The sequence below is a fragment of the Grammomys surdaster genome, unplaced genomic scaffold (assembly GCF_004785775.1).
Source record: "Grammomys surdaster isolate TR1022 unplaced genomic scaffold, NIH_TR_1.0 137, whole genome shotgun sequence".
Taxonomy (NCBI): domain Eukaryota; kingdom Metazoa; phylum Chordata; class Mammalia; order Rodentia; family Muridae; genus Grammomys; species Grammomys surdaster.
In genome coordinates this window covers 6,920,707-6,937,920 of record NW_021604595.1, presented here as the reverse complement: position 1 = coordinate 6,937,920, position 17,214 = coordinate 6,920,707, and the positions used below count along the sequence as shown (strand labels likewise).

General features: G+C 46.4%; 1 protein-coding gene across 1 annotated transcript in view; it reads right to left on the bottom strand.

Annotated features, from left to right (window-relative positions):
- The window catches only part of Gfod1 (glucose-fructose oxidoreductase domain containing 1), a 96,108-nt gene that overhangs the window by 32,245 nt on the left and 46,649 nt on the right, over window positions 1-17,214 (bottom strand). The gene's annotated exons all lie outside the window — the stretch shown is intronic.

The following is a 17,214-nucleotide window of genomic DNA, read 5'->3' as shown; positions in this document are numbered from 1 at the left end:
TAATGAGTCACAGAAGGCAGGCCACACACTAGGGAGGCGGGGCAACAAGACAGGATCCTGATCACAGGCGCTATGGAGCTGCCTGCCATACTCTGACTGAGGGACAGCAATGTGCGAGAGAAGCAATGTGGGTTTGGGTCTGGATCATGGGACCTGAAATTGTATCCTTGGATTCTGTCTCCTGAAGAGAAAAAAAAAAGGACCCTCTTGAAATAGATGCTACCGCCATTTGGCTTTCAACCTACAGCTAACTTCTAGCTCTTGTCTAACCCCTTAGCTGCAGAGACTGTATCATTCTCATGGCCTTCATTCTCCCCAACTCTCTCTACTCCCTCCTACTTCAGGGCTATACCCATGAGAGCTGCACTCCTTGACCGACCCACTCTGGCATTTAGAATAAAGGTTCACGTTAAAAACCAAGCCCTTTGTCAATGTCTCTTTGGCCTGTCTTTGAGATACCCAGTTAAAATGACCATGATAATAAGAGCTTATCTTAAAATCCAAACCTTCAGAGCCAAGACTGGGTTTTTGCATAAATGCCACCTTCTGCTCCTCTCTGAAGTTAGACAAACACGGAAGGGAACCGAGACCAAGTGGAGGCAGAGGGTGAGCTTTTACAACAGGATTCCATCAGATGCCTTTGTCCGAGCCACTGGGTTTCGTCAGCTGAGAATTGCGAACACAAGCCCTTTGTTTAAGGTAGCTGGTGACGGAGTAAGCCCGGGTAGCTCTAGATCTTACCTCTCCTCTCCCCAAGCTCACCCAACTGACTTTTGGAGATTCCTTAACCCATGAGTAGTAGTTCAGAGAATTTCTCCTCTTGGGCCAGTTCCCAAAGGATAGGAATGCTTGACTTGGCTCCCAGAAAAATCTCAGAAGCTGCCAGAGGTATGTGAGAAACGGGCCCTTCCCCACTGAACACGGCAGAAGAGAGTGGCCTGCAGCCCTGTCAAGTGGCATTTGTCCTCCACGTGGAGAATGCCATATGAAATGACAGGTTCTCTCCCCAGCTCCAGAAATAGCTGCCTGATCAGAACACAACTGCATGCAACCTTGGGCCAGGCTGTGGCGGGCAGAGGTCAACATCCCTTCCAGCTGAGGGCGGGACCCAGTTCCAATTGTTTTGTTTTGACTAATTAAATTTGCTGCACAACATAACCAGAGCTTTAGCTTGGGTGGGGAGGCCAAAGACTCCTCTTGTTCTTCCCCGTGAATGTCAAGTGTGAGTTAGAAAAGGGAATACATTTGCTCTCAAAACCAACGTTAATTTCAAGCAGAAAGTGTCTTTTGTTTGTTTGTTTGTTTGTTTGTTTGTTTGTCTGTCGATGCTGCTAGCCTCTAAATATTTGTGTTGGCCTACAAGGACCTGCCCAGGTGGCCTGACAGGGAGAACTGCTCTGGAAAGGAGCGGGAAGAACCACTCAGTCCCCAAAGGAAAGTAGGCTAGTGGGTCGAGATAAAATCCAACCAGAAGCAAACAAAAGATCTAATATTCACAGGAGCTAATCCGATGCTCAGCAAAACCCTCAGGCCTCCATCCTCAGAGACTTCGTGGCTGTTCTCAGGACTCTTCCCTGTAAAGAGAACCTCAAGTCGTTGTTTGCTTCTAAACTTATTTATCTTGGAACCTTGTTTGTTTTTAAAGAAATGATACATTTGGGTTTTTCTTTTCTCTTTTAATTAAGCAATGCAAGCAAATTTAAAGGAGAAAATTTGTAGTCCCCAGATCCCATCACCTAATCAAGGATTGAGTTTTCCAAACTGTAATTCCAGTTACTTCTTCCTCCATGATGCCTAGGAAGATGGAGAGAAGCAATTTTAAAGAGAATGTAATTTTTTTTCTTTTTAATAAAGAGAAGTCTGTTATTGGAACTTGGAAAAGCAAGAAACTAGCAGAAGAACCTGCAGGATTTCTGAGATGGGCATGTCCAACCAGTGGCCCCCAGGATAGCTGTGAATGTGTCCCAAAACACTTACCATATCACAATGTCAAAAAGTTGAATATGTCATGTCCCCCAGCTCCTCCTCCACCCAGAAATCCTACCCTGAGACTTTTAGCTTTTAATGAACTGGCAGGATTCTGAAAGTGACCGGGTAAAGGTCACAACCAGCTGAGGTCATCAGACAGGCTGGTAATGGGAGAAACGAGGCCCCAAGCCCCAGCGATTTGAAAATATTTTCCTTGGCGTTTCTAGCAAGATGCCTAAACTTCAGATAAATGTGGCAAGCTGTGTCGGAATCTGTGCTCTCTAATGATGCAGCACTCTGCTCGAATGATTCGGGGTTCACCCTCTGCACTTGAATGGGTTATCAGACTTTTTCAGGAAAAACCGTTTCTCTTAATATTTAGGAAATCCATACAACAACAATCTCAAAGAAAAAACACCAAACACTCCCATAGGCTGGCAGGAAAGAAGTGGAGAATGGCTTATGAGATTCCAGGGATAGACCAGGGTAGGCCTGGCCAGTTTGGATGAGAGAAGAGAAGCTCAAGGAAGGAGAAGGAACTCAGGGCAGAGACCACTCCTAACATTGGCCCTGAGAACGAAAGCCTTCCCTGCCTCATTCCTCCCTACAACAACGTTTCCATGTCCATTGGCTGTGTCAGCAAAGCAGAGATTTAAGGACACAGTGGGAGATCTTTCAGCATCACAAGGAACCCTGACCCAATCGCATGGCGAAGCCTCAAGTTCTTTCTAGAAGAATCTATGACACTATGAGCAGCCCGGTATATGTAGCCACATCTTGTTACTGCTTCCCAGAGCAATGGCAAACAGGAGGAGGGCCCAGGCAAAGAAGCCAACTTTAACCCTGAGAGGATCCACCAGTGGTGGCTGAGCCTGCCTTCCTTCTGTGCTGACCAGTGAACATGTGGTGGTCATTTTCACCCTGATGTAGTCACATGACCATCAGAAAGATTCCTTCTCCCAGGACTTCTGGCCTTATGAAGGTGTTATCTGCGTCTACAACAGGAGCCAGATTTCAGTGTGGAAGGGCAGCTCAACACGTCCTTCTTACTAAGGGGTTTGGGCTAAGCCTCTCTATGGCTAGCACCAGTGAGACACTCTCATTACCTATGAGAGACTTGGGTGAACCTTCAACTACAGAGGCCACGTGGCAATCTCGAGTCATAAGCTATATAGTGTGTGTAGCCCCTTTGAACAAACACATCATCAGCCCGGGATCTGAGAAGCCCTTAAGAGTTCTGTCTGCTTTTGAGGACTATGCAGATTTACAAGGATGGTAATCATGTTTGCTCGGCACTGTTCAGGCTTGAGTGGTCTCAGTGACACTACGCTCAGCTCATGAGAAGCCAAAAGGCACTTACCCTGTGAAAGAGGCTCTCCCAGACCATCAGGTCAAGCCAGGCTGACAGCTGAACATGTATTTCTGCCACTATACTGAGCGTTACCAATACATCTCAAATGTCTGCACCCAAGATTCATATGATCTTCATGCCTGATGGTCCCCTCGTTTTTTAAATTATTACCCACAGTATGTGGTGGAGCGAGCACCTGCCCACAGAGGTTCAACCCTTTGTGTTTTCTTAGGGAACAGGAAAAAAGAGAGGGGAGCTGTCTACCATGGACTGGGTACAAACTGGCTGTCACTGGCCTGCAGTTTTCTCTTTTGCCACCATAGCACTTGAGTACAGCTGGAGCTAGCATCCATGAAAACAAGGACTAAGCATGTGTTCCCCATTCTAGGGTAATCAAAAGACAAGGTCTGATCTAAGAAAAGCCAATAAAAAATCCCTTGTAAAGGATAATACCTTCAGGACTATTTATTCGGCTCCAGCAAGATAAAGAAGGCTCCCCAACTGGGTGTGGTTCAGTCCTTTACTCTCCTCTAGTAAGGTAAGCCATGGGTGATACAGCTGGAAAAGAGATCGTATTCCTTATTGAAACAGGGAGCGACCCCTACGGAAACATGCACTGAGCCTTCCCCCTCCCGAGGATGCACCCACTACCAGCCCCTAGAGCCATCAGACAAGCCCGGGCTGCTGTCAGACAAGCCTGTGTACAAAGCAAGCGCAGGAAAGGCAAAGAACCACCAACAGATATGACACAACCCCTTGGGGGAAGGAGGATTTACCAAGCAAACCAGGCTCATTTGCAGAGCTCAACCTAGTTCTGTTTTTCTGCACAGAGTAAGTAACGGGAGCGGTGGGCCCTCTCAGGTACTGTATAGAACAAAGATCCCTGCCAGAAAGAGGGCAATATAAAGAGGGCAAAGGATGGCCAGGCTCCTGCGATTCACATCAGGACCAGGTGGATGTTTTCCATCTGCTGTGCAGTTGCCAAAGCAACCTCATCTGTTCTTAAAGGAGATAAGAGCTTGCTCATACCAGATGCTCTTCAGGCAGGCTTTTATCTCCCACTACAAGGCTGCCACTTCAGAGCAGTCTAGCCCACTCCCCAGTCTAGATAAACATCATGAAGTACTTCTAGGGATTATGCTCGTGCATGCACGAGCATGCGTGCACACATACACACACACTCACACCTGGGTGTGGTAGCTCACACCTTTAATCCCAGCACTGGTGGGGTTGCAGGAGCAAAGGCAGGCAGAACTCTGTGTTTGTGGCTAGCCTGGTTTACAAACCGAGCTCCAGGATAGGCAGAGTAACATAGAGAAACACTGTGTTGAAAAGCAAAAACAATAAAATATAAAATAAAATAAAATAAAATTTTCTCATGTCCTCTTGAAGCCAATCCTTCCTTCCTTCCACCCTTTCCATGGTGAGCACATAGAACTCTATAGCATCCCTCACTATGAAAAACTTTACCTCTCCCTGCCATCCTGTTTGCCCCAACTTTCATCCACTGAGCCCCTTATCTGAGGCAGGGAGCCTGTCTCAACACCCCCAGTGGATTCCTGAGAATAAAATAGCACCAAACCCTATACATGCTCTCCTTTCTTTCTATATAGATATGTCATATCTATGACAAAGCTTAATTTGTAAATTAAGTATTATACTGGGTGGATAGACAGGACAGGCACATCCAGAGTATCACAGAATGAGATAATATGAGATTTCATTACATTGCTCAGAATGGCATACAATTTAAGACATGGATTGTTTGTTTATTCCTGGAATTTTCCATGTAATATTTTGAACTGTAGCTGACTGCAAATAACTACAAGTCTAGATTCCGGGGGTTGGAGGTGAGGGGACTATGGTACTGGAGAGTTCTCTAGTACCCCATGCTTGGAGATTTGTAACCCACTTCCAACGGCTGAGCCAAGAAAATTTTTTTTCTTAGAGATTATGACATCAGCTCAATGGTTCAACTGACTAAATGCAGCTCCGAGGACAAAACCCAGGGACTTAAGCTCAAGAGAACCCTGTGCTTCACCAAGTGCAATGGTGCTATCTATCGGTACAGACAGCAGAACTGAAGGTGGTGGGTCCTTATTGCTTCACACACCTGTCACACAAAGACCCAGGACAATGCCAGGTTCCAAACAGGAACAAAGCCAGGGACACTTCTCATAATTGCAGCAGGAAGACAATTGCCGGAAGACAGTCCTCTCAGCCACAGCAAGAATCGTAACAGTGCTCACGTCATTGTTCAAACAATCATAGACATCTGGATTCAGAGTCTGCTAGGAAGAGATTAGGCTAAAGGGAGTAATGTGCCACGGCATAGAACACACATGTGGATGGGGACAGACACACACACACAGACACACACACAGACACACACAGACACACACACAGACATACACAGACACACACACAGACACACACACACACACACACACACACACAGAGACACTTACTTTGATAGGGATACATATACATTGTGGAAAACATTGTCCCTTTAAAACATGGAAGGATTCCACAGCAATATTGATTAGTCACAGTAGGAAGCCAAAGCTAAGTGAGAAGAGAAAGAAACCCTAAGCTGAATTCCTCGGGTCTCCCCTCTTGCAGTACCTGGGAGGAAGGTGTTAACTTGCAGGTAAGATGAAAGATATCGGGCTTATCTGACCTGGCTTCAGCCCCAGACTGGACTAAGATTATCATTCTGGAAGCTAGCCATTTTCCTACTAGGTTAAACCTTATACATCAAAGCCCCTGGAAGGAACAAGCAAGACCAATTGAGAAAATGAAGAGTGGACCCAAAGTTAGAGACAGGAGCTGGAGGGAGCAAAGCTGTTGGGGGCGGGTGGGAGGGGTGGCAATTGTCTATCCTCATTAATCAGTCATTTCCCATCAGATATGAAACAGCAACCCAGACACAGGAACTGGCCAGATAGCCTAGGATCCTTTGCAGAGCATACAGCCACCGGGAATGAGTCTCCTTCTATGGAGGCTTGCTTCCTTATCCCAGCCTTGGATTTGCTCATCTTTCCAACTGCTCTCAGGTGTACAGACTTTATATCAAACATGGAGGAATGTGAAGGATAACAGGCACCCAGGAGCTGCTCGGAATTCAGACCTGGGCCACCACTGTCAGGAACCTCCCAAGGGAGCATGGAGGTTTCATCTGCTACCTCTGTTCCTTATTTCTTATTCATACTCGTCACTTAGAATTATAAGATGTTAAAGCTGACAGCGTCTTAGCTCTCTAGCTGGCTGGGACTCACGCCCAAGTTGAAAATATGGTCCCCAAAGGGATCCATGTTCCCAACCACACACCTAGCCAACTAGTAGGACAGCAACGGGAACACCAGTCTCCTGAGCAGGGCTCTCGTAAGGGCTCATGTCACCCTGGGAAACATCCCCATCTTACTTTTCTATGCTAAAACAAAACACCTTGACCAAGGCAACTTGTAAAAGAAAGTGTTTTGTGTTTCCTGGTGGGACTTTTCAGTGTGGGCAACCCTGCAGGTGGTTCCTGGCTTTGTGACATTTCTAAGTTCCTGTTCACAGAAGGCTTGGCATGGAGGACATACAGCAGATACTTCTTGGGCAAGTCCTGACTGCTATGTTAGACTTTCATGGCATTTCCTCATGAACAAAGGACTCGATAAGAAAGATATGGTTCCATTTTAAATGGTGGGGGGAAAAGTGCTCCAGAAAAATGGCTAAGATGGATGCAGAGGTTACTGAAAGTGTGATTGAGACCTGGGGTCAAGACTCCAAGGAGAAAGTAGAATATTACCCAAGTTCTACTCCTTCCCGGGAAAGGGAACGATGCCAGAGAAGGCTACCATGCCTACTCCTAGCTATGGCTCCCCATGAAGTACTGAGAGGCCTGTAGTGTGTACTGAATGGACACCTCTCACGCTCCACAGCCACCATTGCCTGTCTCATCTACAAGGTAGCAGGAACCAATACCCCCTTGCTGCCATCTCTGCTAACTGTTAAGCCAGAGTCAGACCCAACCTCTTCAAACAGGGTATCATATCCTGTCCCTTCCTTGCTGTCAACCCTCTGAGTCCATGTAATGTAGAACCCCAATGTTTTAGCCAAGGTTTCTATCACTGTGATGAAATACCATGACCAAGAAAGCAAGTTGGGGAGGAAAGGGTTTACTCAGCTTACATCTCCAGATCCATCACTAGAGGAAGTCAGGACAGGAATTCAAGCCAGTATGGAACCTGGAGGCAGGAGCTGATGCAGAGGCCATGGAGGGGTGCTGCCTATACTGGCTTGCTCAGCTTGCTTTCTTACAGAATCCAGCCCAGTGATGGCACTACCCACAATTAGCTGGGCCCTCCAGCATTGATCATTAATTGAGAAAATGCCTTCTAGCTGGATCTCATAGAGGCGTTTTCTCAACTGAGGCTCCTTCTTGTCTGATGAATCTAACTTGTGTCAAGTTGACACACAAAAACAGCCAGTACACCTAATGCTATTCAGGGCTACCAAGTCCCTCTGTCACCCACAGTCCCAAGTCACCACTTCTCTTCCTTCTCCTCTAGCCTCCTTGCTAGGATGGGAAATCCAACTGTACTCTAATGGCCCTCATGCTTACAGTTGCTTCCATCTGAAACCTGCTGTCCCTAAACACTCACATGTCCCAATCCCCAACTGCCTTCACGTTTCTACCTGCCAGTGTTGCTCGATCTCCTCAGCCCCATTGTTCTCTATGACCTCCCTTAATCAACTGTATGGCTTTTGGTCCCAAGCTTAGCAGTCCCTTCAGCAGAGGGGAGACAGTCCTTTCTTTAGTGTTTGTCTTTTCATTCTTCCAAAAGGCATGTGAGCATCACATAGGCAAGACATGGCCTGTTTGTTTTGGGATGCAGTATCTGACTCAGAAAAAGCACTGGGCACCTGTTTGCTGGCCATGTGTGAAGCCTCTTTCATGGTTTTAAACTAGGTTTGCTGAGAGAATCATCCAGGGGAAAACCACAACCAGCAACCTCCCTTCAAACTTCTTTGTTTACCCAGCATTGTATCTGAATATTCATCCTCCCACCTTCCAAAATTGACAACCAAGCCTGGGATGCACTGGCAGGGGACTGGGAACACAGAAGGTGCCGTCTGCTTTGAGGGGTTAAAAGGTTAGAAGAATCTTGTAGTCAAACCTCAAGAATCATCTAGATTCCTGGGCTTCTCCTTAAGGGAAGAACCTAGATCCTGGGCCTTCCAGATACAGCCAGTTTGAGGCGCCACATTCCAGGGGTTGGGATTAAGAGAAGAGCAGAGGAGAGACATGGATGAACTAACAGGAATGCACTTCCTGTTTTCAATGCAAAGAGCAGCTCTCTCCTTTCCTAAGTCTTTAGAACAGTGGTTCTCAACCTGGGGGTCAAAAGGCCCTTTCACAGGAGTCAAATATTAGATATCCTGCATATATATCAGAGATTTATGATTCAAAATAGTAGCAAAATTACAGTGATGAAATCACAGCAAAAATAATTTTACGGTTGAGAGTCACCACAATATGAAGAACTGAATTAAAGGGTCACAGCATTAGGAAGGTTGAGAACCGTTGGTCTAGAATGAGCACAACTGGGTACTTGGCTTAAATTATCAAGACACTGAGTCATAGGCTAGATGGTTCAGTGTCAACCAAGGGCTGGTTTTTCTAAGTCTTTGAAAGGAAGTTGGAAGCGGTGCACTCTTTTGCGTGGGGATGTAATGTCGCACTGCAATGCATTTCAAGCTTTGTTTTGTTACTTTTTAAATTCTGTGCCCAGCAATTGTGCTTGAAAGAACTGACTCTAAACAGGATGCTGTAAATCACACAATTATATGAAAAGATAGTCATCTCTGTACTGCTTATAACAGGGGAAAAATCCTTGAAAACAAACCAAGCATCTAAAAATAGAGATGATGACATATGTAATAAGTCTTAGCCCACTGCCTGGCCAGATATCACACTTGCACTGTGAATCATTAACGTGTAGGGCATTTTTACCACCATCTCTACCTGCAGTTTCAGAAGATCCCCACCAATCTCCCCATCAACCTCCCTACAAGTGTAACCTCTGCATTTGACAATTGTACAGGAGCCACAGACCACCGTTAGACCTTTCTCTCTGCCCATCCACTTCAGTCTTTGTGAGTCTTCCCCATAAAGGACAAGTGAAAAAAAAAAGTCCCTCGTTTAATTGGCATTTGTGTTTTATTGTTGTGGTCATTTTAGCATCTGCAGGGCATGCATATATGTGTGTATATGCTTGAATGTATGTATATATGTATGTGCATATGTTTGCATATATGTACATGTGTGTGTATGCTCGCATGTATATTTGTGTATGCTCACACGTATGTATATGTGTGTGTGCTTGTATGCATGTATATGTGCATATGCTTGCATATATATATATGTTATATGTGTGTGTGTGTGCTTACATGTATATATGTGTGTGTGTGTGTATGTGTGCTTGCATATATATATATATATATGTTTAGGGAACAAGACTTATGAAGCTCTGGCAGATTAAAAAATAGCCTTAAACTTCTGATCTTCCTGCCTCTACCTCCATAGTGTGTGTATGCGACTATCTCCTATCCCTACTGTATGGAATGTTGAGGGTCAAACCCACAGCTTCTTGTAGGCTAGATCTCAAGCCTGGGAGCAAATCCAGGGCTTCTAAGTACACAACGGAGCTTGTCTACAGTATCCTGGCAATGATGAAAATTACAGGAGTAACTGCTTGGGCTACCGGGCTGGAAGCAAGATCTGTCTACAGGAGTTCCCCAATGGGGAGGGGGAGGTGAAAGGGGTTTTTCTGTGCAAGGACAGCTTTCTTCCAGGGCTGTCAATCAAATACAGCCCAATCTGTAATGGAAAAGACAAAGGACAGTTTCTCCCCTGGGAGGCATAGTAAGCTCAAACATGAAATCAAGAACTAAAGATCCTTCAAGGAGAAATATATCCAGTGAAGAAGGGAAAAAAAATCAATAGAAAAGTAAGATTGGTTAGAATTCATCTCCTTTTTACCTAAACACGTGCGCACACATACACACACACACACACACACACACACACTTCCATGAACACTGTAACACGCCCTGCACTGATACACAGATGCCCATGCATGAACACATACACACATGCTATCCGTTCCTCATTCTCTCATCATGCCTGTCTTTATTTTAAGGTGCCATTTGGTCCTCATTTTCCTGGTGACAATAAAATGAATAAGGCATCCCCTCCGATGGTGAGGCAAACACCCCCGAATGATCAAGAAAGAGGTCCACGGTGCACAAGTCGCTAGGCTGGATTTTCAAGAGAGAGAAGGTGAGCCAGGCACAATGACACACGCCTTTAGTATCAGCACTGGGGAGGCAAAGACGGATAGATACATCTTTGTGATGCCAGCCTGCTCTACATAACGAGCTCCAGGCCAGCCATGGCTCCACAGTGAGACCCTGTTTCGAAGCATAAAAAAAAAAAAAAAAAAATGAGAGAAAGCAAGTGTAAGAGAGAGGATGACCCCAAAGATGCAGAATGGCACAGTTAGGAGGGACAAGAGACTCACGCTGACAAGGAGCAAACTGAGGCTCCCTAAGTCTTCAGTGTCCCCAACTGCCCCATGGGTGTCCCCATCCCCTCCCCATCCACAGCCCAACTCACCCCTTCCTTGCCTGTACCCCACTTCCCTATTTGCTTATAATTTATTTTAAACAATGCCTTGAGAACACAGGGGCAGACATTCCCCGATAGCGGAGATACCCGTGCCTCTACGCTGCAGCCCTTCATAGGCAAGTCACCCACTCTTTGAGGTGGGTGAGGGGAAGGAAGATGGGATGAAGGGGAAAAGAGTCCCATGTTCTTTTGGGCTCGCGTCATTTCCATGTGGGTCAGAAGCCTAGGCAAACTCAGATACCAGGGACTGGTTTCTTTGTTAATCAATAGACTTTTCCCCAAAGGCTGTGGGAAGGAACCAGGGCAGGACTTCTTGGCATAAAGTTTCTCTTAGTGAGAAGGTGGTGTCCTGGTGGGATGCCTTAGCCTGGTTTGACAATGCTGGAAACAAGGGGCTTCAGGGAAGCTTTGTGTCATTGTGTAGGATGAGCAGATGCGTTAGAGGCAACACTTTCAACCCCGAGTGCTTTATCTGGCCATTTCTTCTATAGCCCACACCATTTTAGGTACACATCTTTGAGGTGGAAGATTATAGCCAGCAACAAACATGGTGTACAGAAAGTGTCACATGCCAATTGGGAGCTAGAGATACCCTGCAGCTGGTTTACTGGACACTTAATCAACCAAGAGAAAACGAAAGTCACGTTTTCTTTACAAGAATACCATGTGGCACTACATTTTTGGTTAAATAGGGTTTCTGCCATAGGACTCGGTATAGAGAAAATGACATGCAAATAAACCAGGGCTGGGGTGTGGCTCAGTAGAACACCTGCCTAGAATCTAGAGGAGGGCTGGGTGGCACGGCTCAATGGTAGAGAGCTTGCCTAGAATCCAGCATGGAGGAGCTGGGTGCATGCCTCTATTATGAAGTGCTTGCTTAGCATGAACAAGGCCCAGGGTCTCATCCGTCACACTTCAACAAATAAGCAAGCAAACAACAAAACCCAGAATCTTTCACTCCAGTATAGAGACTGGCGTTGACTGCTGACACTCACAAAATTACACAGACATGGGCACGCCTGGGAAACAGAATAGTTGGTACGCATACTGAACATACAAGACAGGCATGTGGCTAGCCACCTCCCATCGGTATCACATGTCGCCCTGAGGATATGCTCAGACCCATTCTACCAAGCAGGGGAGGACAGCAAGGGCACTGAGCCACAGACACTCAGAGACTAAGAACAGATCTGAGGCGGGCTCCGCTGTGGTCAGGAATGTACACCTCCCTGTACATCACACCGACTCCTATGAAAGAGCTTCATAAAGTATCTCAGAGATGGGCCCTTCCTTTGAAACCTACATGAGACTCAAAATCAGCAGATGGCCACTCACTCTATCCCTGAAATAATTAGTGATAATGGGTTGAAAGAGTCAACACTTCACCACTGAGCTGAGATCTAGGGACCAAAATTTCTGCCACTACCCTAGACACAGATGAGAACACAGAAGCTAGAAAAGGTCACTTGCCTAAGGCTGTAGAACCAACCAAAAGCAAGACTTAAAACCCAGGAAGTCTGGACATGAGAGGCCATGTTTGCAGCTACAGATTAGGGACTATTCCCTGCAGGGCTGAGCTGAAACTGATGGGAGTCAGAAGGGCAAGAAATGGCTCCAGACCCCATCTGGAAGTCATGAGCTTGTTACTCTTCTTTCTGGAGCTCCTTGAGAGAGACAGCCGAGTCAGCATCCCTGACTGAAAGCTTCAAGACCTCCATTGCACGCTGCTTCCTGCCGGACAGATGTAACCTGACTTCCCCACCAGAAAACCAAGCACAAGCTGCCTCCACGTGAGTCTTGTAGAAAATAAATTTAAAGTGAGAGTGTGCTCACCAGTTATTCCCTGAAGGAGGAAAAGAACTCAGACCATCTGGCTCACATACAACAGGCAAACCCCAAGGGCCATGGCTGGGTTTGGGGCCCCTATTTTACTGGGTTTTGGGCCTCTATTTTTGTGCCCTGCAGGACATAGGAAACAGCTTCCTGAAGCTCATGAGGCAGGCTGAGCCAGTCTCTTCTGCTTCTTCTCTTCTTTCTGCCTCAGTGGAGCCTCCTAGGAGCAAGTTCTGGATAAGAAATCCACTCGCGCCGGGCAGTGGTGTGCACACCTTTAATCCTAGCACTTGGGAGGCAGAGGCAGGTGGATTTCTGAGTTCAAGGCCAGCCTGGTCTACAGAGTGAGTTCCAGGACAGCCCAGGCTATACAGAAAAACCCTGTCTTGAAAAACCAAAAAAAGAAAAAAAGAAAAAGGAAATCCACTTGCCCAAGGCCACGTACACAGCCTGGGGTGTCACAGGCCCATCCTGATAAACACAGTACAGAGATGCAATTGCCAGGGAGCCATAGAAACAGACATCTATGGGGCTTGGTCTCCTCAACATAATACCTGGTTGGTGCTACTGCAGCTCTTCCTATGTCAGGTAGGCCACAAGAAGACTGGAAAGCATGACTGGGACTCAGTTCCCAACAATGACTGTGATATCTCATTCATCCTTGGACAGCCTATCAGGTTCCCAGTTCCTAACCATCTTTGTGTGTGTGTGTGTGTGTGTGTGTGTGTGTGTGTGTGTGTGTGTCTGTACATATCACAATTATATCACACACACATATGCACATATAAGCATATATATATATATATCAATTGATTGCAAGGTTCTTAAGCTCAAACTCTGTATTCTGTAAAACATTAACTGTTATGCCAAAAGGTTGGAACTTTGTAGGGCGATGCCTCTGGTCACTCCCAAAGATGGACAGGGTTACAGCAGAAATTCCTCTGAGAACCCAGAAGCAGAGGCCCGGGTCACTGGAGGAGGCAATCCTTGAACTAGTAACAGAGCTTTCAGGCAAATAAGGACTAGAAGAGAAGCCTGAGGACTGAGCCATTTGCCAAATGCTTCAGATTCCCCTCAGGTTTCTTTTGCTCTGGCAAAGGCTGGCTGTGTCCATTGGGAAGACAGCATCGCCCTAGTGGTTACAGATAAGCTCTTTTTTCCTTAGCTACATCTTGGGACATGCCCCTTCACTTCTCTGCCCTTCCATTTTTGCCTGTAAAGCAATGTTGAGTTCATAGTTGTGAAGAGCAAAAGCATGGTAGGACATCTTTTTGTAAACCACAGAGCAGTTTGCAACACCATGTTGTTGTGTTCTGACAACCCACTTGACACAACGGAGGTGACTGACAGAGGGGACTGTACTATCCCAGTCTTTGCAGTTGCCTCTCTAAGCCATACTTCCAAGGCCACACACTCTTCGAAGAAGCCACAACACGAGTTTGTCTCACACCTCTGAAGAGAGGACATGTTTGCAGAAGGGCATGGCTTTCAGAAAAATCCGACACCTCGGCAGACATTGGACAAATGGGAGAGAGCACGTGAGAAGATGAGAGAGAACCAGGAAGAGTTTAAAATGTGATGATAAAAAAGCAAATAAGAGCCAGAGAGATGGCTCAGAGAGATGGCTGCTTGTCTAGAAGACCCGGATTCAATGGACAGCGCCCACATGGCCGCTAACACCATGTTAACTCCAGTTCCAGGAGACCTGACACCTTCTCACAGACGCTGATCTCAGGCACCGTCGTGAGCACATGCCAACCGTTCATTTCCACAGCCCTTCACACCCCGACTGCTAATGAGAGCTCCAAGCGAAAGTCTTAAACCACAAATTCAGGCAAAACACCAATGCACTAAATAAATAAATAAATAAATAAATAAACAAACAAACTTAAAGATAAAAAATAAAACAAAGTACCTCTCTAGCAAGCTTTTCTTGTGTCTTTCTGAACTCTGAATTTTGATAGCTACACTCACAAATGTCACTTCCCATGGGCTAATAAAAGTTTTGTCCCACTCTCTGCCCGGCCTGGTACTTCCTTAGACGTGTGCATCCAGACTCCAGGTGTCCCTGGATGGTTCCTTTCTAGACTCCAAGGAATCTTTAACAGGCCCCAGGACACCACGCTGAGCTTCATGAGTCTGTGGCTACCAAGTGTGGGAAGAGACGATGTTTTGAGATCACCTTGACCACAACAGAAGAACAACCGGTCCTGGAGGGGGGCTGTGGATTACCCCCTTTCCAGAGGCTGCTGCTTCTTGGCTGAGCACTGAAGCCTGAGCTCTCCAAGTTATTTGCACACAAGCAACATCCAAAGACTGGTAGGGCTGTGTACTGGTTGGTTTTATTAACTTGATACAAACCTAGACACAGCTGAGAGAGGGAATCTTAATGGAGACAATGCCTCCATAGAATCAGCCTATACGCAAATCTGTGGGGGTGTGGTCTTGATTAGTGATTAACATAGGAGGGCTCAGCTCACTGTGGGCAGTGCCACCCCTGGGCACGTAGTCCTGGATTGTATAAGAAAGCAGGCTGACCAATCCAATAAACAGCATCCCTCCATGGCCCTGCTTCAGTTCCTGCCTCCAGGTTCCTGCCTCAAGTTTCTGCCCTGACTTCCCTGAGTGATTGATTGTTATCTGCAAGTGTAAGTGAGAAAATGAGCCCTCTCCTTTCCGAGGGGCTTTTGATCACAGTGTTTTACCACAGCAGCAGAAATCTAACTAAGATAGACTACAAACCTTTGAGATGCAAAGTCCGGATGGAAACAATGTCTCTTTGGTTTTGTTGGTTTGTTGTTTGTTACATGCTGGGCAGGCACTAGCCCACAGAACTGCGTCTCTATCCCCCCAAGTAGCCTTTTCCTCTCAGCCATGTTTGCCGTCTGAACGTAACTCCTTAGAATCACAACATTAAAGGACGGTCACTCCACTCTAGTCTCGAGTGGTCATTAGGAAGCAAGGTCCTATCTGGACCTCTCAGGCTGTTCTTTGTTCTGCTCCTAGTGACTCTTGACAAGATGTAAGCTCCACTCAACCTGGAGAGACACTAGTCACGGTGCTATGCCTTGTGAAGACTGGGGCCTGGGGAGGAAGTGAAGATGCATAGTTAGGGGTGGGGTGGGGTGCCACCTGAGGCCCTTTAGGCTAACAGTGGAAACACAAACTTGATATTCACATTTTCCTAACCGCTGATCTCAAGCACCAGCGTGAGGGCTGTTCATTTCCACAGCCCTTTGCACCCCGACTGCTAATGAAGGCTCCAAGCTATAGTCTTAAACCACAAAGCCAAGCACACGGCTCCTCCTCTGTAAGGAATCTGCAGAGGTCGCCTAGTCTGGGGGTAGCCTCGGGTAGGGGGTGGTAAAAATGATGTCTCATTAAAAATTTTTTTTCTACTTACGTTCATCATCTCATTTAGCATCTCTATTTTTCTTATTTTATATTCATCATATCTTGTGTGCAAATGTTCCTCATGTATGTGCACCTGTACATTTGTGAAGGCCAGTGGACAACCTCAGCTGTCAGATGACAAGTCTCTCACGGGCCTGGTACTCACCAAGTAGGCTAGGCGGACTGGACAGCAAGCCTCAGGGATATACCTGTATCCACCACACCAGGCTGGGATTATCAGCGCATGCCACTGTGCCTGGCATAGCTACGTGTGTTCTGAGGGATCAAAGTCACGTCCTCCTGCCTGTACAGCAAGCACCCACTGAGGTATCACCCTGGGCCTCATTCACTATATCTTGGGTTCATTATGCGTTTACACTTCAAATCACGTATTTTTATGACCCACACTTCTGCAGCACGCCTTCAACCCTACTCTCTCGGACCACTGCCTGCTGCCATCAGCAAGAGTTCCTGTTGGTCCTCTTTCAGAAGCAGGGGACTTGCGAATTATTCAGACATCCTAGTGACAAGGCCCACAGAGTATCCTAAGGTGGATGGCTGGCAGTCTGCATTTGCTCTGGATTGCTTAAAAAGCATGTGTTGAGAATCCTTCTTCTTAGGCACAGGAAAAAAAAATGATACCCAATGCTTTCACTGACACCACAGTACCTGAACATGTGCACTAACCCGCTGGATACTCACGTAAAACACTGAGAATATGAGCCCAAGTTAGGCCTCATGCTAGGCAAACACTCTTTCACTGAGTTACATTCTCCCAGCTCTTGAGCCATGTTTATGAAGTAGTGTTCTAGGGAAGGAGCTCCCAGAGGAAACAAGGAAAAAGCCAGACAAAAATGTAAAGACAGAGATCTGTCTGTGGAAGACAAAAGTTAGGGGTCAGTCTGTCTCTCCATCTTTCTCTGTGCCTGTCTCTCTCTATCTCTCTGTCTCTCTGTCTCTGTCTCTCTGTCTCTGTCTCTCTGTCTCT